Source organism: Dipodomys merriami, unplaced genomic scaffold (assembly GCF_024711535.1).
Source record: "Dipodomys merriami isolate MVZ:Mamm:240054 unplaced genomic scaffold, mDipMer1.0.p SCAF_113, whole genome shotgun sequence".
Classification (NCBI taxonomy): Eukaryota; Metazoa; Chordata; class Mammalia; order Rodentia; family Heteromyidae; genus Dipodomys; species Dipodomys merriami.
Window position 1 is genome coordinate 3923698 of NW_027202416.1, and position 12323 is coordinate 3936020.

Sequence of the window (12323 nt, forward strand, 5' to 3'; positions counted from 1 at the left end):
AGAAAAGGAAAACCATTTCCTCTTCATTCTTGTAGTTTCATGTCATTGTATACAAGAATTGAAAGTATTTTTTTCTTACTGGTAGGATTCAGGCCTCTCTAATATGAAAGTATTTATTTCAAAGAATTATTTTATTGTTGCTATTTATTAACTTATTATTTGGCTTTCTTGGATATTGAATCCATGTCTTTGTATATATTAGTCTAGTCCTATGACTGAGCTGTACCCCAACTCTCTTGTATAGTTTTGGAAAATGTTTATGAATTCTTCAATAGATAGCTACTCTCATTTTCATCTTATCTTTTCTCTCTTACAGTTTCCCCTATGTATTTTAGTATATGTGTTGAAAACTTTCCTCAATTTTATCTTCTGAACTTAAAATTTTGCTTTTGAGATTACTGAGAAGTCAGTTAATTTTATGACATCTATTAAAATTATATACAGATATATGTATTTCACATGTATTATTGATTCTTAGAGTTCATTGCAATAATCATCACTTTATATGGTCATATGCACATAGCTATTGAGCCATTTTGATTCTCTCCTAAGAATATTTTCCCTTGTTGTTGCCATGTGAATGCTTACAGTGCTGTTAGTTAATTATGTCCAATTGTAATTATTTGTCCTTTACTATCTATTGGATAATTTGTAGATTTATGGACATATCTAGTTATTACAAATGAGGAAAACAATGCAACATATATTTATTTAAATCTAGCTAATTTCCAGTCTTTCCGTTTCCTCCGGAATGGTGTAATGCCATTCTTTCAATGAAAGCACAGAATTCCATCAATGCAACAGAATTGAAGGCCCAGAAATGAATCCACTCCTATAGGAACATAATCTTTGATAAGGAAGCCAGAATCACAGGAGGGTAGAAAAACAGTCTCTTCAAAAATGTGTGCCGGTAGAATTGGCTGTACACAGAAAAATGAATTTAGTTCCTTATATATCCTCCTGCACCAGAATCGATTCCAAATGGATCGAAGACCTCAATGTCCAGATATTTTAGAATGTTACAGGAAGAGTTAGGGGAAACACGAGGGCTCCTTGGCACAGATCAAATCTTCCAAAGTAAGTCTGGAAAAATTGGATTACATCAAACCGAATCAATCACTTGTCTGACTCAAAAGCCATGTAGAGAAAAGTGATAGTGTAGCACAGATTTATTAGGGAACAAACCTACAGATGAGAGCCTCAGCCAATGCTAAATCCTTACTCCTTTTTCTAATTAGGTTATTTATTGTAGGTTTGCATGAATGAAAGAGTTTTCTGGTGGGGATTAGAATGACAGCAACTAATGCTAAGACAGAGATCGCATGTGAAATGTGTTGTAGCAGGTGAAAGGAGGAATTAAGGCAGGGGGCTCTAGTTCAAAGCCTTGGCTTGGTGCAGTTTAGTATGGTTTAGATGTACAAGGGAGTGAAGGTAAAGCAGGAGTGGTGATAAACAAAAGCACTGATCTGAAGCCTCAAAATAAAGATCCTTATATATGTGAACCAAACACTCTCTTTCATGAGGTTTTATTTAAATTAACAAGCACAATTTTAGATTTCACCAGAGTGACATGGTGCATAATTATTGGCAATGTCTGCTATGTCAGGTCATCCAATCTACTCTTTCACGGGTTACCCATTAGCCAGGTTTCAAAACAATCAGTACAATGAGATTGTACAAATGAGACTGCGACTTTTCCCTCTCGTGAATTAAAACCCTGTCAAATGATTTCTGTCTTCCAGATGCTTACACAATATTTCTCATGATCTTTTCTACTATTTTGACATCATTATTCATGTTCATACTACTTTTTTTGTTGTTTTGTGTGTATAAGCCATTTTTAAGATTTGAACTCAATTTTTAATAGTCTCCCTTGCATTTTTTGCTCATGGCTGATGACATTCTATTCCTTGAGCCATATACTCAACTTCTCCTTCTTGCTGGACAATTGGAGATAAGTTTTCACAGTTTTGTCTGCTTAGACTGACATGGAACAAAAATCTTCAGGTCTTAGGATCCTGAGTTTCTAGTATTCTACACATGAGCTGCTAACACCAAGCTTTGCTTTACTGGTATTTTAATATGTGGTAGAAAAAAGTGGAGGTACATTTGGGTTAAGTGTGCAATTTTTCACATTCAAGTTTGAATCAACTTGATATAATGTAACTGTTATCGATTTTAATAGTTAAATCAATGAATTTTACACATTCCCACAGAAATATAATTGAAAACAACAGGCATAATTGTTTTCCTAAAGCAAGTAATAGAACCATGAATTTCTTTCATATTAATTTCTTGTTTTATATAAGTTTAATTAACAGGCTTCCAAGACTAAAAGTAAATATATTAATTGTATAGCACAAGAAGCAAAGTGATTATACTTAAGAAGAGATATTTCATCACTGCCAAAAGATAAGATTTTTAGCAGTCTCACTAAAAAGGAATGTTACATACAGAAATTAATGAATATGATATAGCTTGGTCATGACACAACATATAAATGAATGTGATTACATCTCCATTCTTCATAAATGTGTAAATAATAATAGTGTAGCAAGGAGCCAGTGTTTCATGTTTGCAACCCTATCTGCTAAGGAGACTGAGAACTGAGAATCTTGGTTCAAAGCCAACCTAGGCAGGAAAGTCTGTGAGACTCTTATCACCAATGAGCCACCAGAAAACTAGCACTGGTTCAAGTGGTAGAGCACTAGTCTTGAGATGAAGAGCTGAGGGACAATGTCCAGGCACCGATTTCAAGTCCCACGACTGACAACAATTAAAAATAAACAGTGAAAAATAAACAAATAATTTGACATAAACATTAAAATATATATTCTAAAATTTTTAAAATCCTCACTAGATATACTAGTTTATATAAATGTCAAAAAGTGTTTTCTGCTTTTAGTTGACACTGAATCAATTGTGTAAATCAGACATTTCTCACTCAATTCATATTTGTATGTTTATATACTTATGTGCCATAAGTATAATGAACTGATTCATGATAGGCAGTGCTGTTTTAGGAATCTCCCTTGGCTTTCTAACATTAACACTTCTACCAGAAAATCGATATGCCCTCCAACCTTGACAGAGTTTTTTTCATCTCATTGGAGCAGAAAAGTATAAGCCATAATCATTGTTTGGAACAACTGTAACATTTTACATGCATTTCACTTAATTTAAGAACCAAAACATTCAAGTCATCATAACCATGCCACTAACAGCAAGATGTCTTCTGAGCTTTTCAGTACCTTAAGAGATGAAAATTTTAATTATACATATCTTTTTTTCTGCCTAACATCCTATATCTTTAGAAGATCTTTTTGTGTAACCCTGTGTTCCTGATTAGAAGACCAGAACAAAGGCAATAATTAAAATAGTGGAGGAAAATACTTGGAAACAATTTAAAAAGCAATCACAGACACTCCTGTCTTCACCTGATGCAATGATAATATTCATTAAAGTAACACGTTTTGTCATCATTTAAAGAGCAATAATTAAACTTTAATTAGCAGTGAAGAAGGGAACAGAAATCTTTGTTTGGAGGAGTTCCAGGAAGATGGCAGAGGATAAGCTGGAGGCTAAACAAGCTCTCGCATAGAAAGCAGTTTTAGTGTTCCAGTGAACAATCCTAAGCCAGAGAATCATACCAAGTGTGCCATCACAGTACAGAGAGTTAGGCCAGAGAGAGAAATTCCAGGCAAGGAGATAGATCTGAGCACTTGCCAGCAGCCGCGGCTGCGGCTGGAGCTGCAGTGAGGGCGGTCATAACTGCCATACCTGCAGGACAGAGAGTCCCAAATGAAGGAGCCAGACACGGCGGGCGAATGGATTCTACTCAATACCAGCAAGAACCAAAAAGGAGCAGACATCTTCATCCTGCAGTTTGCAGACCAGAGAGTACACAGGAACCAAGACTTGGTGTGAGTAGAAGTCTCACATCCTCACTCCTTCTCAGGGGGCAGAGGAGGGAAAGCCACCCCTTCCCCCACACTACTGGAGATTTCCATCTTTGATACTGACAAAGGCCCAGCTGAGCTGCTAGCTCCAACTCAGAACTTGGAAGAAAAGTAGAGTTATTTAGCAGGTTACAAGAACATAACCTGACCTGCTACACTCAGCTCCACCCAGGGAAAAGTCACCCAGCCAGGGTCACCAGTCCAAGGAGTGGCTTTCTTCACTGAGTAAACAGAGCCAGGGGCTTCACCTCCCTACAGCAGCCTTGTCAATCAATGGAAAGTAAGTAAACATAAACCCTGAGTATGGCTCTAGGCTGGACTATGTGAATGTCTCACAAGCTAGCCCCTCAGGGAATGCTACTGTTTGCTGAAAGGCATCAACTCTACCCAGAACTTAGCCTCATCACAGCATCTCCAAACTAGAGGAAACAGCCATCTCCCTCTTTTGTGATACTCAAAGCAGATCTCCCTCCCATTGAACTAGGCTGGGTGGAAGAACACAAAATCCTGGGTAAAGCAAAGCATTTTTAAGTCTGCTCAAACAGTCTGACTTAAGAAGCCAACCAAGTCACAAGAAAATCAAACACCACAAGCAGACCAGACACTCCAACAAGAGAGTGGTTATGGACAAATGGAAGATACAGGATCTTCCCATGCCCCCCCCAAAAAAAAAATCAAGAACTTTTTTTTGGTACATTGTATAAATTTTCTTTTTCTAAAACTTTTTTTAATCTTTAATTTTTAAGTTTAAAAAATTATTTTGTAGTAACTTTTTTTGCTTCCTCTTACAATTTTTATTTTAGGGGTATATGTGTGTGTGCATTTTTCTTTAAAAATTTTTTTTTTGTTTTTTGTTTAGCTCTACTGAACTTTTGATCTTTTTTTTTCTTTCTCATTCTTTTCAACCTTTCTTCTCTTTCGTTATTCTTTGTGTGACTTAATTGATGTTCTGCACATCCTCAGATGTACCCATAGTCGATTATTAGACCTTATCCCCCATTGTGTACACACTTAATCCAGAAATTTATGACTCAATTCAAACCTCTTAGACTTAAATTCCTTAATAGCAGTACTATTTCTTTATACCTATATAATATTTTAAGCATTTTTTGTAAGTTTTTCACAACTCCTTTATATTCTTCCCCTTCTCTCATTTTATCCACGTTCCTCTCACAGCATTTTGTTTTCAATTTGCATAATTTTTAAGCATGGCAATTTTAATTTTTAATTTTTTTCTTTTCTATTTTTTCTTGTCTCTTTTTTCTCTTTCTCTTTATTCTTTTTCTCTATCTCTCTACTTTCATTCTATCCAACCTATTTCTGGCTTTGAGATTAGGACTTAGTTAAGTTAATTCTCCCTGGGCCTTCCCACATCCCTCTATTCCTAATTTTATCCACATCTCTCCCTAAAACTAATAATTTCTGGTTTGCCTAATTCTTCTTTGCGGTTCGTAGCCCATTAATATATAGTTGTTTCATGTTAAACTAGATTGTGTCTGCGGACTTTTGACTGTGCAACTACAGATTTTGGTTGATGCTTGCCTTAATATAGTGTTCTAGCACAAAACTGGTGTTAATTTCATCCCAAATGGGCAGAGTAAGCCAGAAAAATGGCAAGTCCGGGTATCTCAACTCCCACTCATGATAATCAAGGGACAGAACAGATAATGAATAATCCAGAGGAGACTTCCCAAATAGCTCTACAAACATTGTTGGTAAACATGGTAAATTAAAAGACTGAAAACTCAAAAAGGACTCTGTATGAGCGTGATAGGGAGAGAGAGGAGGCAAACCAAAGGTGAATACAGGAATATCATGAGCATGAGGAAGCTACTCAAAAACTGATACAGGAATTGCATGAACAGCTTTAGAACATTCAAAGAGAAAGGCAGGAATGGCGTGAGCAGGCTGAGAACACTCAAAGAGAACTACAAGGATTGTGTGAAGGTGAGGAAGCTAATCAAAGAGTAATACAGGAATTGAGAGAGCAGGATGAGAATACACAAAATCACTAAAGTCATTCATGGAATCCATTACCAAAGAGCTGAAGAAAGTCAGGGAGACCACAAAGGGAATGCTGAATGGAACTCAACAGAAGGAATGGGTGTTCAAGGAAATCATAACCAATCAACTAAGTGATTTGAGAATAAACACTGAACACCAAATTAATGAAGTAAAGAAGTTCATACAAGATCTAAAACAGAGCTTCAACAAAGAATTTTAAGCCATCAAAGCTGACCAATTAGAAGGAAAAAAAAATAATGAGATGTACAAGTCTTTATGTCGAAAACGAACTTTACAATTTTGGTGTGGGGTTAGGGGGGAGGATTTTGTGGGGAGGGAAGATTGGAAGGGGTGGGACGGGAAAACAAATGCGTAGGCTACAATGCTTGATTATAAATGTACTCATTACCTTGCCCATGTAATTGTAACCCCTTTGTATAGTATTTTCACTTTGTTTGGAGACGGCTTCACTGAACAATCCAACATACACATGATAGATTTATCATGTTTTTCAATGTAATTGTCAAAATAATAGAGAGCAAAACCGAAAGGCTAGAAAACATCTAATCCAAAGCAGTAAACTTTTGTCTATAAAATAATTGTGAGGATCTGTCTCTTTGAAAGTCAGGCCCCCAAAGTGTGAAAATGTACTTCCTTTAGTTTGATCAATAAAGCACTTAAAAATCATCTGATAATGTTTTACATATCTTGCCTTGGACTTCTCATGTTGGAGAAGAAGAAAGGTTTGAAAAAGTTCAAGACTGACTATTCCCCAGATCATTCTTATTAATCAGCTATAGCAATGGAATTAGCCTTGGTTACTCCTAGTATCATACTTATTTACATTTAGAAGCATTATTTGTTGCTGGGTTATAAGCTGCAAACCCTTGAGTATTAATAAAATCATTTCCTGAGAGGAATGTTGCTGTGTAAACAAACCTAAAATATCAAAGACGGCCTAGTGGAAACTACTTTCTAGCTATATCACAATCTGAAGTTTCAGATTTTGTTTCCCATTGTATCAGGAAATTCATTTTTGTTATCTTCTTTTTCACCATCTAGTGATTCTATAACATCCTGGGATTGCTATATCTTTACTGGATTCTCTAATTTCTGTTGGAATGTTAGGAAAAATGGAAAATTGAGTTCCTGTTTCTGTTTTACTTTATTTTTTTTATTACTTTAGAAAGTGTAGCTCAAGGGGCTGGGAAGATGGCTCAGTGGTAGAGTGCTTGCCTTGCAAGCCTGAGGCCCTGAGTTTGATTCCTCAGCATCACATAAGCAAAATGAAAAAAGCCAGAAGTGGCGCTGTGGCTCAAGTAGCTCTAGCCTTGAGCTGAAGAGCTGAGGGACAGTGCCCAGGCCCAGAGATCAGGCCCCACAACTGGACCCCCCCAAAAAAGAATGTGTAGCTCAAAATGACATAAATTTTTTTTTATAATATTAGGAGACAGATTTCATTTCCATCGTCTTACCCTAGCCTTCTACGTAACTTTGGTACTTAGTGATCCACAAATGTGAAAATAAAGATAGGGAGCTTCTTATTTAGATATTGTTTAGTATTTCCAGACTTCATCACCAGTGGCAACTTTTTCTTATTCTCAGAAACAAGGACATATGCTGTCCCAGTATTTGCATCAGGAAAAGGCAGTAGAGTTAGTTTACTAAACTAAACGTGCTGTAACAAATTTCTACTAGTTAAGTGGATTGTACCATCTGTATTTATAATTTTACAGTTCTAAAGGACAGAACTCTAAAAGTAGTCTCACTAGATTAAAACCACTGACAGGGCTGAAATACTTTCAGATGATTTTAGTGCAAAGGCATTTACTTCCCCTTCCGCTTTCCAGAAACTTCAGAATCTGGAATGTTGTCTTTACCTTTATCTTCTGATGTAGCTTCTTTATATCTTTGTGCTGGTTCTTACCTTATCATGTCCCTTTCGAAATACAGGTGGGACTTTTAAGTAGCTATTTGAGTATGTTTCTCCCATCTGATAATTATTCAAATTGGCATTCCTTGGGTGAAGAAAGGTGATTATATATATATATATATATATATATATATATATATATATATATATATATATATAAATCTACGTTTGATGAATTAGATATTTGGGGATGATAGATATATTGGGAAGGTATTTTGCTGTTTAGCATTCTTTCCACTATAACCTGCTATCCTGTCATTAAATTGGAACAACATATAAGCTATTTGCCTTAAAATCATCTATTTTTCATTATGTTTAGATTCTGATAAAAATTTAGCCTCTCAATTCACACAATGTTAATACAGTCTTATTTCATGCCTGCCAAAAGCAAACAACAAATCACTATTTATTAAAAATTATTTTTAAAAAATTTAAAAATTTCTATTTATTAAAAAAACTGTTTTAAAAAATTAGCCAAGGACAAGGAATTAGAGAACATTTGATACTGAGACAACATAAAATCTCAAAGAATCCTGGAGTAATTATTTCAATATTACATTTTGTTCTGCTAGGAGAAGAAAGCATTTTATCGACAATACTTTATACTTTCTTACCTAGTATGTTTATTTTTCCAGAAATGGAATTTGTTAAACATTGTGACTATCCACCAGAATAAATGCCTTCATATGCCTGCATCTTGTGCAGATTGCATAGTCAATTAGATCTAAATGAGAGTTTATCAGTAGCACTTTTAAAAAATGCAGAAAATGTGGACAGGGAGCCAATATACATATTATTCCACCATCACCTTCCACATCCTCCTTCTTCCTTCCTAGGAAATATACCCAATCAATACAAAGGCTTAGATATTTGGCTCTTCAGATTGTAAATGGATGCAGAATATTATGGGTGTCAGAGATGACTGTTAATGATGTTTTATGTAATAATTTCACATGTAACAGCCTTATGAGTCCTGCAGGTCTTAACACTATATTTCCTTAGTGATGCGATAGGAATGTCAGCCTTCCTGGACTTAGTATTGTGTTCCACTTCTTTCTATCACATGGCCTGAATTATAATACGTAGTAACAGAATGAAAAAGTAATGCCATCTTAAGAAAGTTACTTAGAGCTTTAGGAATGTGGCTTCATGATACAGTTTTATATGGGTAAATAAACCACTCGAACAATTCAGGGACAGAGTTTCCTTCAATCCTTAGAATATTTTCTTGTACAGTAAAAAGTACAGCACAAATTAACTGAAACTTTGTCATTTCTCTATGTTCAATTCCTCTCTTGGGATCAGTTTCCACTTGAAATAACAGTTCCTTCCACTTAACTTCCAGTAACAATCTGTGGTGCTGCTCGAGGTAAAATGAATGTTTTCTGGCTTCATTGAAATAGCACAAAGACATCTTCGGACATGTAACACGTGTTTCAGAGACAATTTAGTAAAGACAAAATATGGAATTTAAATGGTATACAAAATCTTTATCCATTCACATATGGTATATAAGATGATGTTAAGTGAAATGAACCCCAAGATAGTTACACAACATACATTTTTTCTTGCTTGCTATTGTTTTTAATGTATCTAAAATGTACTATGTGATTTTTTTCTTTCTCTTCTATGCTCTTCCCCAATGATATAATCCCTGTTTTCATTAGATTTGATGTCAGTGCCCTGCATCTTGTATATACTTTTTTCTAATATAGGGAGGGGAAGGGAAAAAACAAAATGCTGAAACAAGGGTACAGTATGACCCATTGTAACAGTGAGATGAAAAAGACACTATGTAGAAAACGAACTTTACAGGTTCGGGAGTGGAGGGGAGAGTTGGGGAGATGGGGAAGGAAGGGATAGCAGAGGAAAAACAAAAGAGGAGCTAAGAATGCTCGATAGGAAATGTTCTCATTACTTTACTTATGTAACTCTAAGCCTTCTTACACTATTTTTATAATAAAAATATGAAAAAAAGATTATACAGGAGTATATTAAGTTCAAATTTCATCAGTACTCCATAAATGAAGGCCAATTTTTAGTGGGAATATATTTCTCAGAAACGTTTATTTTTGTTGTTGTTTGTTCGTTTTTTTGTTTGTTTTGTTGCTAGTGTGTGTTGTGCATTATTTCCCAAGTGTACATAAGTTAACAGTAGAAGAAACAATAGGAATAATAGGAGAAAGAATTGTTCTGTGTTTAAATATAATGGTTCAATATACTATAGAAGACAACTTTGAAACAATAAAGCCAAGGCCAGTATGTAGAACTATGGGAGGGATACAGAGAAAGCACTACTACTACATACAACATGAAGGATGAGTCCATTCTCTTTCATCTTTTAGCTCTAAATCATGGTAGCTAATCAATCAAATTTTTAAACATAGAATGGAAGAATGATTCTGGTTCCAAAGCAAGTTAGAGATCATGGAATTAACTGGAAAAATAGGCCATTTCTTTTTCTTGGTTTTTTTCTTACTGTTCTATGTTAATGCAAATAGGGGGGCTTGAATTCTGGGCCTGGGCGATGTCTTTCCGCTCTTCAGCTCAAGGCTAATGATCTACCACTTGAGCCACAGCACCACTTCCAGTTTTCTGGTGGTTAATTGGAGATAAATGCCTCAGAATCTTTCCTACTTGTGCCGAATTTGAACTGGAATCCTCAGATCACAGCCTCCTGAGTAGCTAGGATTACTGGCATGAGACAATGGCACATGGCTTAAGCTCACATTTCTAACAGTATATACTCAGGAAATGTAATGTGTTTGTTCACCTATGTTTATATGAATTCTTAAGTTAAAAATCTGGGCTAGAGTTTTGAGTTCACACTCACAAGAATATTTCTAGTTTTAAAGTTGATACTGCTGGAAAAATAAAACCTAAGGAGTTAAAAGAGTCTGGGAAGTTCAGTTTGCATCCAGCCTGGGAAGAACAATGTTTGAGACACTATCTATAATTAGCCAGCCAAAGCTGCATTGGAAGAATGGTTCAAGAGATGGAATATCAGTCATGATTGAGATTGCTCAATAAGAGCTTGAGGCTTTTGCATACATACATTCAAACATATACATACAAACAGAGGCACTTATATGTGCACACACAAATACACAAATGAATCAACTCTCAGAATATGTAGAAAAGTTAGAAAACAATAGAAAATATGTCCTGAGTAAGACTAGATTAAATGACATTTTCTAATATTAAAAAGTCCTCAAGTGAACATTCCTTAAAAAAGTTTGAGACTTTTACATAGGTAGGGAACAGAGATAGTAAGAGAGTTATGTAATGATGATTAAATGGATCAGATCCATGGAGGAATGAACCAGAGACCCATGCAGGTGCATCTGAAAATGTTCATATCCTGTGTCAAATGTTAGAACATCTTTGCAAATTGTACATAAACAGTCTGAGCAGTCAGTCAATTGGATAAGATCATTGGAGAAATTCAGAATTGCTAGTCTCTTTCTGGATTAAATAAACCAACAAATTGTGGCAGGGCAATATGACAAAAGCCTGGAATTCTAGCATTCAGACTAAGACAGGAAGTTAGAGAGTGGAATTACATAGTGATACCTTCCCTGGACCAGGTAGTATAATTTTGTCTCAAGGAAACATACTAAACAACAAGAAAGGTATACAAGGTTGGATGTTTGGGCTAATTTTGTCATTATCTTTTTAGAAGTCAAGTTTCCTATTGAAATGCAAGTCACCAGTCTTGTGCTAGAACTCTATTTTGAGGCAAGGATCAACCAAAGTCCTATAGTTGCTGCAGATACAATCTAATTCAATACATACAATCTGTTCAACATCAAACAACTATGGATTAATTGGATGAGAAGAGCAAAGAATTTGGCAAACCAGAAATTATTAGGTTTAGGGGAAAATGAGGGGAAAAATAGGAGTAGAGGGATTTGGGAAGGTAAAAGAGGAGAGAATTTAACCGAGTCTTAATCTCAGAAAGGGAAATGGAATGGACAGAATGATAGGAGAGAGATTTTAAAAAAACAAGGAAATTGGAAAAACAAAAAGTAAAATTTAAAAAGTGAAACCCGTGAAAATTATGTAAGTTTAAAGATGATATTGAGAGAAGAAAAGAATAGGATGAGAGAAGGGGACAGATAGAAAGGAGACATGAAAAACAAAAAAATAAAAATTCTTAAAAATAATACTCAGTTGTGTTTTTAATCTCTCTTCATTACATAACATTCCTAGATGGATAATGGCTCATGGTTCCAACCAAAAATTTGAAAAAATAAGCATCATTCTGTTTGATTCCAAAGAAATGATGACAGATTGCAACAGTTTAAGCCTGGAGTAATTGCAAAGTTCATCTAATGTATGATTTTCTAGAGCTTGCTAAGTTAGAATTTTTATTTAAAATTAATATTTTGGTTTTGTTTGTAATTTCATATTCTATAGGATACTAC